This window comes from Lissotriton vulgaris, chromosome 5 (assembly GCF_964263255.1).
Source record: "Lissotriton vulgaris chromosome 5, aLisVul1.2, whole genome shotgun sequence".
Lineage (NCBI taxonomy): Eukaryota > Metazoa > Chordata > Amphibia > Caudata > Salamandridae > Lissotriton > Lissotriton vulgaris.
Window position 1 is genome coordinate 1,739,059,356 of NC_141693.1, and position 12,167 is coordinate 1,739,071,522.

The following is a 12,167-nucleotide window of genomic DNA, read 5'->3' on the forward strand; positions in this document are numbered from 1 at the left end:
GTAGGCTAATGTAGGGACGCAAACACTAATACGCAAACAATATATAATAATTTAGGCATTAGTATACACTATGTTACACCTTTATTGCACCTAATCATAGGCAGTACCGCTTGACTTGACCAGCGCCATTTTGTGGCCTGGTCCTCTCACAGCATTAATGCTAAACTATCATTGCATTTAGCTGAGGCCGTTCTCCTGAGATATAGTACCACTGTAGCTAACTGCTGCTTCTGCACGTTAGGCCTGTCAAGGTTGTAGGTGGGGGTAGGCTGAATAAGCACATTCCAAGGGGTGCTGTGCGGACTCTCTCGGAGTTAGCAGAAGGGAGTCACCCTCACGACCTTGCTATAATGAGCTGGGCTAAACTGAGAGCGCTTTGTCTCCCATAGATGGTCTTTCCCCTGCACCAACCTGTACCAACTTGTATTGTTCCTTCTTAGGTAACGGTTTTGAAATGTAACAGTATACATGTGATCTGTTGATAATGTGCCAGCAGTCTTCTTGGCGGACCTCGTGGGGTTAGGTCGCAAGGAGCTCCTCTGGCAGAGTTTGTTTGTTATAATAAACTATTGGACCTTCTACACTGCCAACTGACTGATTATTGGTAATTGGTATTGGGGCTGTTTGTAAGTATGGCTCTATTTGAGTTGTAATATATTTTTCGGTACTTCAACTCAAGCAGACTTTCTTCAAGGAAGCTTTTCTCCAGCAGTCGGTACTAGCTGTGATCCCTTCTCTTACTCTTAAAAAGGAACTGTACCCTTCTTTTCAGCATTGGGAGCCATGTTCGACCTGGAACTAATGTCAACTGATAGTAGACAGACGTGGCTTTGGGACCTTCTTTTTAACCCCTTCGCAGCGGGGGTAATTTCCCCGCTGTGCTGGGGGGCGCGCACAGCTCGTCATGACCCCACCCGTTCCCGTGGAACGTTCAGCACAACAGGGGTATTATCGCCGCGTGTGAGCGTTCCGCGGCTCATGACGAGCTGAGCTCGTCATGAGCACCGGAGTACCGTGCCTGGATGGAGTTAACGTGTTTTTATTTGCATTTAACTCATAAACATTCCAACCTCATCAGCCAGTACAAGTTCCACAATGTATTATAGCATAAGCATGCAAAATAAAGGGTGTGTGACTGACCATTTCCTGCAGAGGACTCAATGTATGTGCCTGTGAAAGTGCTCTGGGACGCCAGGTGTATAAGTGAGCCGGGACAACGTGTGTGTCTCCTGTGGCTTTGGTTACCTTTTGTACTACGCACTTCTCTTGTAACCTTCTGCTCAATCTTCCCCCTCTGTAGTGATCTCAAGGTGAGGTGGACTTTCTGCTTAAATTAATAATATATCTGTTCTTGATATTCTTGTTTTCATTTACAGGAGCTGTTTGATCTTCCAAATTGAAATTGGTTTGCACGTTGGTCTCTTCATGTTGTAACAGGTGTCTCTGCTGTCCTAAGGATTATAACACGTTGACCTATAGCATATAACTGCAGGTACAACAGGTGTCTCTGCTGTTATTAGGTCTATAATGTCTGGTAGCCTGCAATCGCCGTATAAAAGCCTGTCTCTAATTTCATTATTACAGTTGTTTAATGAGGGCCCTGATCACCTGTAAGAAGACATGACATAGCTGTCGCACTGTAATAAGTTACACAAGTTGAGCTGTGGCGTCTTAATGCCACTGTCCGAATCAGGAACCAAGGTGAAAGGCAAGATGCAGTTTAAACAACAACTACTAGAAATGGATTTTCCTTCTGTGTTTTTTTAATGCATTAAATAGACGATGAGGTCAGACAGAGCCTGGCCATTTCATTAGTCAATAGTCAGCCCACAAGGATGGTGTCACGCTGAGGTCTCATACAGGCACATCTATAGCGCTTTCTCGTGAAGAGGGACTTGAATGTGTTGATGAAGATTGAGGGAAGACACTAAGTCGCAATAATGTGCAACCCAAGGGCCTTCTTTATTGTAATCCACCTATAAATCAACATCAACTAGTGCCAGGCAGTGAGCGCAGGTGGGGTGGGTCATGCTAATCAGCTCCTTGTGAAACAGCAGGACACCAAGGCTCGTGCTAATTAGTTCAAATAGTTTCATATAAAAGAGCAAAACACAGGGCCTTATTTATGGGTTTTGCCACTGGGCAGCACTGCAAGGAATCTTGTTACGCTGCCCTGCTTCAAAAGAAACGGTCAGGAATGCGCTGTATTTATGAGATACTACACATTCCTGTCCTTTCCCTCTGTGCTGGTGCACAATGGGATGCCATGCGCCAACGCTGGCACCCTTGCACCATGGTGCAAGGGTGCCTGCCTGCGTTGCAGGGCTGATTGATTTTGTGCAGGAAGGGACACCTTCCTGCAAAAAATCAACTAATTCAGGCAATTCCCTCTTTCTGTGTGTGCAGTTCACATAGAAAAAGGAAAAAAACGAGGAGAAATAAAACAATTTCTTCTTGTTGCGCCTCCTTAGCACCACCCCTGGGGCGGCATTAGATGCTGACACATTCCCAAGTTTACGATTTCATAAACCTGGGAATGTGTCAGATTGCAAGGCTGTTGCATGGGAACACCAATAGGAACACCCATGGAACGCCCCTTTCAGGCAGTGTTCTGCATGAAAGGGGAACATATTTACAAGGCCATGAAAAGTCATGTATAGTGGATTTAAGTGGCCTTGGAAATATACTGTGGCACATTGCGCCACCGGAACGCCAAAAAAGTGACGATCTGGTGGTGCAAATGTGCCGCAAGGGGCCTACAAAATGAGGCCACAGGGCTTCAATTCAGTGCAGGGCAGCGCAGCAAGATACCTTGCTGCGCTGCCCTTCACCAAAATGAAGGGCAGGTGCATACCTGTCCTTTCTGTCTGCGCTGGCACGTTTTGGCAGCCTAGCGCCAACGTAAGCCCTCTTGCACCACGGTGCAAGGGTGTTTCCGTTGAAGGCAGGATTGTTTTTGTGCAGGAAGAAGCACCTTCCTGTAAAAAAATATTCTATGAGGCATTTTCTTCTTTCTATGTGTGCTGCAGAAAGCAGCACACATGAAAAGAGGAAAAAATGAGGAGAAGTTAACATATTTCTCCTCGTTGCGCCTCATCTCTGGAGGCATATGGATTTGACCCTTCCCCAGGTGTTCATAAATTTGTAAATCTGGGGCAGCGTCAAATTCCTTAGGTATTGCAGAGGAAAACCCACCGCAATGCCTCCTGGGCGCAGAGTAAAGCGTTGCAGTGATTTGCGCTGCGCCGCCTTAGACATGATTTATGAGGTCACTCAAAGCCATGCAGTGCAGGGGCGGTGGGTGACATTTGAAAGTAGTGGGGCTCAAAGTGATTTGCACACAGCACCGTAGCGAGCGAACCCGAACCCCAAAAGGGGGGTTTGGGGGTTTACCACCCCAAGAAAATTTTGAAAAAAAAGAAGACAAATCGTGCATTTTCAAGCAAATTTGAGAAAGCAGGAAGGTTAATAAAGCAATTGTGAAAGTGCAGTTATTACATTAATAGATGACATAACATAGGTAGCTGCTTATTCAGTATAACCACAGACCTTCATACATTCCTTCCTATTATGCTCAGGTGCTGAATTCAGACTATAAAACTTTCATGAGCACCAGTTTCGTAACATCAAAGTGAACCCCTAAGTCCAAGCATTTATTTAACATTGCTCAGCAGTCTGTCACCAGAGTCAAAGGAAGCAAATATTTTATGTATGCTGCTGGAAAAACCTCCAAATCCTGCCAACTTCCTCTTAAGTGATGTCTGACTCCTGAATGGCAAAGACACCCACTTGCATTAAATATGTGTATCTCTGTGGCAAGAACCGGCTACATGGTGCACACAAAGATCACGCTAAAAGTTATGGGCACACCGAGTCCACCTCGAAAATAAATACCAGCTTGAAATACCATGTTTTAACAGTGTGGCTCACGTTCGCACCATGCACAGCTTGAGGCAATTAAATAAAGGCATGTCAGTCGCAATGATTTAGATTATCAGCTTTCACATAGTACTAAAAGAAATGCCGTCCTGAACAATTTGTTGTCATCCATTCCAAATTTATTCCAACAATCAATGTCATACATAGCGTAACAGCGCCATGAGACCCAACAGGGTGATATGTCTGCGCTCAATAAAAACCATTCATAATAATACAGGGCTCTCTCAGTCTTCCTAGTTTCACGCTGGTAACTAAATGATTGCAGGGAGTAACCTGGGCCTTGTGTTGGAGTCAACTTATGACTGAGTCAAAACTGCAAGAGCGTCAGGCACATGGGGCTTAGAGCTGCCAAAGGGCAACCATGGGGAACCTATGTGGCCAAATGGAAGGCCCATGGGACAAAAACAAGCCAAACACTAAAATCACCTCCTAGGGGAACAAAAGATAGCCTTTTCAACCCTAAACACAGTACATTATGCACAATACTTACCTTGCATGGTATAAGACACATTTTTGGATTCAGCATTTAATCAAAAGCGCGTGTCAGACCAACCAATTAATTGGGTATATTGTCTCCCAAGAATCCATCTCCTGGATGACTTTGTACTGTGCCATAGCCAGGGCCTTCTCTTGCTGGGGTCTAGCTTCTTCTAGCGTCACCCGGTGGGAGATACCATGGAGGAGATAAGGGATGTAGCACCACAATTGAGACTTGCCCAGGATCACTATCTGAATACTGGATTGAATTGTGTACTTGAGATTAGAAAGTGCTTTATTTTTCTAAAAAGCCATGCACTGGCTGGACATCGAAGTTCTTTGGTCTCTTGGTTGATTGTTGAGGTCTGAGCATGTGACACCCGCCTGACACCTCCCCCCTGAACCCGGGACTGCTTGCTCTCTATACTGTGGAAATCGGTTGTGGGAAGGGTTGCATTTGGCACCTTGTATTATGAGTGGACTGGACTCGCTATAATCGAGTCGAAGCACTGCAGGTTATTGTGTTAACAATCGCTGGCCTTGTGCGGCATCAAGCGCCTAGAAAGACATGTTTATTCATATAGAGCTTCACAATATCGGAGATGCAGATGGCGCTGTGAGAAACTTTGAGGTTTTCGAACAGCCTGAAAAGTTAGGGCAATGTTGAACACATTCCAGGCTTTCAGACTGTTTGCTAATTTGCCATGAATAAGAGATGATGTGCGCCCTTCGCTCGAGCATGGAAGCGATATGATTGAAGGCAATGTTGAACACATTCCAGGCTTCCAGACTGTTTGCGCCAGAACCAGCACTTCACAGCTCTCTTAGGGTATTACACCCAGGGTGTAGGTTCTGCAGCTCCCCTGTCTTCAAGAGTATTTTTAATCGAATCAGCAAAGCTGGGCCCTGTAACTGGGCGAGGGGAGGGTTGAGCTATCAGGTGTGCTCAGAGAACCTGGCCTGAGAGTGCTGCAATCTCCGTTTTACGGCTCTGCTGCACCAAGTGATTCATCCAAGCTGGGTGTCTGGGGAGTGAGATTATCGGAAGGGTCGCACTCCCTGCGCAAATCATTCCACGAACCCACCGTAGACGCAATCGGGCCAGGGATTCACCTGCACTGCCAGTTGGAGCTGCACCGCAAACTGTTGCACTTCACAGGCTCTCTCATTTCAGAGCCACACATGACACCAGTCCAATAATCACGCAGCCAATCCAGCAGTGCACCACTGCTGCCAGTTGATGCTGCACTGCAAAATACTGCACTTCAGCGGCTCTATCAGTCTAGATCCAATCAGTCCAGCGCTGCAACCCTGCTGCCAGTTGGAGCTGCACCGCAAACTGTTGCACTTCACAGGCTCTCTCATTTCAGAGCCACACATGCCACCAGTCCAATAATCACTCAGCCAGTCCAGCGCTACATTCCTGCTGTCTGTTGAAGCTGCACTGCAACATACATACGGCACTTCACAGGCTCTCTCAGTCCAGAACCACCAGAACCAACCTGCCCATCTGTAGGTGTCTGCTGTCAGTTGTTGCCGCGCTGCAGAACCCTCACTTTCTTGATACTGTCTGTCAGTACAGCGATAGCAACTCTATTTTCCTGTAGCTCTGCTGTCCTGTACGTATAAACTGGGGGCACCTGACGTGTCCCTGGCATCAGAACACTTCATTTCATAGCGCCTCGGGCCCAGGCTGCAGACTTGTCGGGTTCTGTTTCTGTTGCACAGCATTACACTTCCGTTCACTAATAAAGGAATAACCTTTAGGCATATCTTGAGGTAATCTTATGCAACCCTGCCAGTTACATCTAGGACCTCTTAGCAGGAGCACATTTTGGTTGGAAGCACACTCTAAATTACGAAAACAATAACTCTTGGAAAGCCCCATAGGCTGAATCCCTTCCTTCAAACACTCAGCTCTATGCTTGTCAGACATGTAAACTCTGATCAGCCGCAAACTCATTGGAGGAGTCTAAATTAGAGATATCAGGCATCACCTACCCCTAGGCCTCCGAACCAGAGGCGTAGCAAGGGTGCCGTGGTACCTAATGCAACAAGAAAACTAACCACCCCAAGCTCCTTGTTCGGTTTTAACAGCACCGTACCGGGTGCAACTGCACCTGCTGTGATAGCTTTCACCCGTTTCCGAGCGCGTGAAATAAATCCACCTAAAGCCGTTAGCTGTGAGTCTTTCATGCAGGCTAGTGGGAAAAACGTAACTTTACCCCTTTCAGTAACTTGCACATGCCGACATCAGTCCAACGTCATGCACCTAACGAGTGCGCCATATTTAGCTACGTTATGCTGTCTTTAATATGCCTCATAGATCACGACAGATGCAGGACTCATACACATCACTGCGCCTCGCAGGGACAGTAACAGATCACATCCAGGACAGGCTGTCACAAGTTATCTAAAAGCAAGGCACGAACAGCAAGTATTTTAACTTTACCTCCAGAAAGGGGCTTCTCCGCTGCCATGTGCTTCACGAATCCTAGAAATCCAATTACAATCAGTCCAGCAGTCCTGTCTTGACTTCTGTCTGAGTGTGTCAGTCGACGATTTTCTCTCTAGTGAGTGACTACACTAGATCACGGTGCGCGCGTCCAGAATGGCCAATCACTCCATGGCTTCACATGCTGAAGTCACACAGTGATTGGCCATGCAGTGCTGAGCCTGAGCCAGTGTGCCAGTGCCACTGTGATGGAACGGCCCGTAAAACCCTATCTGAGGACCCAATCCCCCCTATCATGCCTTGTCCGACACCCCCGGGACTGAGTTTACCTCACCGAAACGCCAGCACCGAGACAGGACGCCGAGCAACCTCCATCACCAACGAAACCCCGCCCTTCTCTCTCCCACAGGAGCCAACCCGAGCAACAGGAAGGGAGGAACCATATCCAGCTGACCCCGGAAGTCCCGCCCCCCTGGCAGAGTCAGCACAGGATAAAAGCCCGGATTCAGCACAACAAGGTGTCGGAGTTTCGTGGCAGGACCCTCTGGCTGGAGACGGAGAAGGTGACCAGACGTGCGAGGAAGAAGTGTGGACAGAGGAGTGGTGGAGTCCCTTGGAGGTGGCTGGAGAGCGGCCGTAACTCACTGGAGAGTTACGGCGGACCGCGTGAGTGCCTTTTGCCTCCTTTATCCCTACTCACTAGGAGTTCGTGTTAAAGTCCCTGTATATATACCCTCTCTGCATAGTCTCACTACCCTTGCACTGTATTATACGTATATAGCACCTCACTGTATAAAGCCCTTTCGTTACTCGCACACCCCACCCCTGCACCCTCTCTATTACCCAAACCTGTGTTCCTTATTCCCGGTACCTTCCTTTCCCCACTGTCCGTTTCCGACCCCGCTCTTGCACTACCTGGGTGACGGTGTACAGTTGAGTCTCTCTGTCGACTCGATCAGACTAACGGTCCTTTGTTTCTTTCCTCTCTTCCGGTCCTCCTGGGAGTCTCCCCGTCATCGAAATCTACCCGGACCATCTGCGGACATCAAGAAGAGGAAGAAGCAACGCCTCTGTGTTCATCGCCTGGTGCCACACCCTCGACCTGTTGGGACTATCTGTACTGTAAATCTACAATAAAGACCGAATATTGCCCACTACATACGGCCTCCTCGCCTGCTTTTCCGGCCCGCTACACTCACTCCACGACAGCCACCCACGCGCGGTATCCAATAATGGATTGCCAGCCCTTCGGCGCGGTGGACCAGCCAATCCTGGCGCTGCATGCAGCGCCAGGATTGGCTAGGGGGGCACACTGACTCCTCGCCCTGGCGCCTTTCTATACCACGGAGCCCGGCTACAGCAGCACCCCTGCCCCTGCCCCTTCATTCCCCCTGAGCATCTACCCTGACGCGCATGCTCGGGCTAGGTGCAGCCCGAAATTCCTCATGCGCACCTAGTACGTCCAGTCTTCCAGGCCTGCCGACGTCTGCAGAGTGCAGACTGTCACTCAGCAGACCAGCCAGCCAGCCAGCCCCACCCCCTGCGCACTCCCTATTCAATCGGGTGCGTCCCGCAACCCGGATTGAAGGGCTGCATATAAAATTCTATTCATTGCTGCTGCTCTTGCGACTTGCGAGGTGCGTCCAGGGGTTAGTGGGGCTACACCCCCTACGCCCCAATGGATGCACCGTGGCTGACGCAGTGTGGGTTTGCATGGCTTCATAAATAATTATAAGAGCCCTTTGTCATGCATGTATCACTTTACCCGGTGCAAAACTGCCTCTGGGCTCTCATAAATAAACCTCCAAGTATTTAAGCAGCTGGAAAGATGGGTGAAGGTGTGGCCATGTATTATATGGAATAAAATATCCTCTTCTGTATGTTAAAGGATATTGAAAGTCACCTCAGAATTTCATGACGTGGTAATGGAACTCAGCCTTCAACCTCGGTCCTGGAAGGGTCACGAACCACCTTGGTGACTTGCTGTATTCTTATAGAGTATGGTACTGGGTATTTTATATCATATATAAGGTTTATAAATTGTTAGTGAAATGGCTACAACTGTGACTCTACCATCCTAAGGTTTCTATTGGGCTCTCTGCTGTCTGAAGTTTGATAACCAGTGTCTCAGCTGTCCTAAGATTTGAGAACATTAGAATGATTACAGACGACAAGACTTTTGTCTTTTGTAACAGGGTGGGGTTTGCTATGTACAGTGCTCTGATACCATAGGGCAGTGGTATTCAAACTTTTTAATGCTGCGTCCCCCCAAGTGGAAAAAATGAATCATCGTTCCCCTCTTTTTTCACAAATATTCTATTAAATTGTATCTTTTAACAGTATCCACAGTGTGTGGCTGGGGGTTTTGAAGAATATTTGGAGTCCCTTCCCTTTTGACACATACTCCTAGCTAGGATATAAAGGACGAAAGATGTTAGTGATGGCCCCTTACAGAGCATAATGCTTCTTTTGGCAAGAGCCCTCCTGATTTCACCTGAGTCTCCCCTAGAGGGGGGCCAGCCCTTAATTTCAAGACCCCTGTCATAGGGTCCTATGTGCACTTTATAAAAATATTTTTAAATAAAATAAACAAATTATATCTGGTATTTCAACAGTCCTTAGGTGTGTAATTGGTGTGTCTGCTATTATTAAATCCAGACCTTGGATAGTTGGCTGTTGCTCAGCTCAAGGTTCTCTTTGAACTTTGAGCTCAAAACCATCCAAGCTTTCACAGGAGGTTATACGGCCTAGTGGCTACAAATGCCAACAAGTTAGCATGGGGAATCTGGTTTGAATGATGACCATGGCTCCATATCATGTAAATCCAGGCAAATTTCCCCGTGTGTTGGTTGTGAAGTGCTCGTATGTCCCTGGGCAAGTTCCGCCCTTTGTGAAAAAGCCCAAAATAAAATGTGTATTCTGTCAGTCATACATGTGCAAATGTCCTCTTTGAAGAGTTAAGGACAAAGCATTATTTTATTTTATTTATTTATTTTATATTCTTCTATAGCGCAAGAATAGACCCCCGGAGGGGTATCTCCGCGCTTTGCCAGTAAGTAAGTCCTCAGATGTTAAATGAAGAGGAGAATGGTGCATTTAGAGAGAGAGATCAGTTAATGGGAAATAGATGTGTTTTCAAGACCTTACGAAAGGTCAGATGATTGGTCAGTGTCCTTATCTCAAGAGGCAGAGAGTTCCAAAGCTTTGGTCCAAGGTGGGCCAGGGCTCGCCCCCCGTGTCTGGCCTTTTTTATTCTGGGCACCTGCAGAAGTTGTTGGTTCACAGAGCGCAGGGTTCGCCCAGGGGCATAAGGCAGGAAGATGTTGGCCAGATATTTGGGGCCTTTGCCTATCACACTTTTGTGAATTGTGCATAGGGTCTTAAATTGCACTCGTTTCCTCACTGGTAACCAATGAAGTTTGGTCAGCAGGGGAAGGGAGGGAGTCCTGGGGGGGGCGTTGAGGACTATCCTAGCTGCCGTATTTTGGATTACTTGCAGTTTTTTGATCTGCCCTTCATTTGCTCCCAAAAGAAGGCCGTTGCAGTAATCCACTCTGCTGATGATTAATGCCTGCACTAGTGTTTTTCTATGGCAGTCTGGCAGGTAGGGAAACACTCTCCTTAGCATACCGATGGCTCGGAAACAGGTGCTTGCCACCTGGTTTACGTGGTCCTTGTAGGTAAGTGTTTGATCTATTAACACTCCTAGAGTTCTCACTGTGTTTTTAGGGCTAGGAACGGGGCCTAATTCCAGGGGCCACCAGTCCGGTGTCCAGTGTGTTATTGCTTGCCCAAACAACATGACCTCCGTTTTTCCTATATTGCATTGGAGGCAGTTTGCTGACATCCAAGCAGATATTGCTCTCATTCCCTCTGCGAAGGATTTTTTTATCGCAGGTGTCAGATCTTTAAAGGGAAAGAGGAGTTGGGTGTCGTCAGCGTACAACACTGGTGTAAACCCAAATGATCTTGCTAGGTTGGCTAGGGGAGCCACATACACGTTGAAAAGTGTAGGGCTTAAGCAAGAGCCCTGTGGCACTCCCTTATTGAGCTCCCTGTGGATGGATTTGTGGGAGCCCAGCCTAACCTCTTGAGAGCGTCCTGACAGAAAGCTTTCCATCCATGCCAATGCCGTGCCCTCCAAACCTACGTCTTTTAGTCGCTCAAGAAGCACTTTGTGAGACACCGTATCGAAAGCGGCGGAGAGATCCAACAGCACCAGAATCATAGAATTGCCCCCATCCAGTGCCATTCTGATGTTATTGGTCACTGTTTGGAGGGCAGATTCGGTGCTGTGGTTTGGCCTGAACCCAGATTGGGAATAGTCCAGGCCCTCTGTCGCTTCTAGATGTTGTGATTAACCTTTATCATTACCATTAACCGTTGATCCCAGAGAGAGATACCCATCTAGTAACTGAATTACATAGTTAGAAACACAAACATCCGAGATCATTCTTGGCTTCCCTGCTTAACCAAATTGTGTGATTCTACGCAAATATTTTGTCACTGAGCCTCCTTTTTGTCCATTGTCAGTTCAGAAAGCGCTCTGTACAAAAACCTCACTTGTGTTTGATTAAATAAACTATATTGTTGCTCTATGTACAATAAGGTAGTAGGCCACATATAAGGTACACGACAACTGACCTGCCTCTAAGTTCACTAATACCATTGTAATCTCAACGGAGGCAGTAATGTTCCTCAGTTTCTGTTTAAAAACCAGCACTTTAATAAATATTGAGGCAGAGATAGAATCTGATCTACTGATTCAAGTGTTAAAGAAACATGTTTTTCGACTTTTGAAGACACTTTGGACTTTGATATCCATATGCTAAAAAAATATTTGTCATGCAACTTATGCAACAGACAGTGGGCCTAGCAAGACCTTTTGCTGCCTGGGGCGATCCCTTAGTTTGCTACACAGTGACGGCTGGTGTAGGTAAGAGCAGGGGGTTGGGGGTAGAGACAGACGACGATGAGCGGGGGGGTGTGGGGGGGTCGCAATAGACGATGAGGTAGTATAAAATAAATAAAAAAGAAACTTACCTTCCACTTGCGGCCACCCCCAAGCTACGCCACAGGCAACAGATGTGATACGGGCTTGACTTGGCTTGTGCATGGGCTCATAGGGGCCAGGGCCAACCCTGGGCGCACATCTGGCTCGGTTCTCCCTGTTAATTTGGCAGCTCACCCACCGCTGTAGTTATGCCAGAAGGAGATGTTTGATCTAGCAGCACCGTATGCAAAGTAACACTCCCAGGCACACAAATAAGGTACTGGCACAATATAGTTGGTAAAC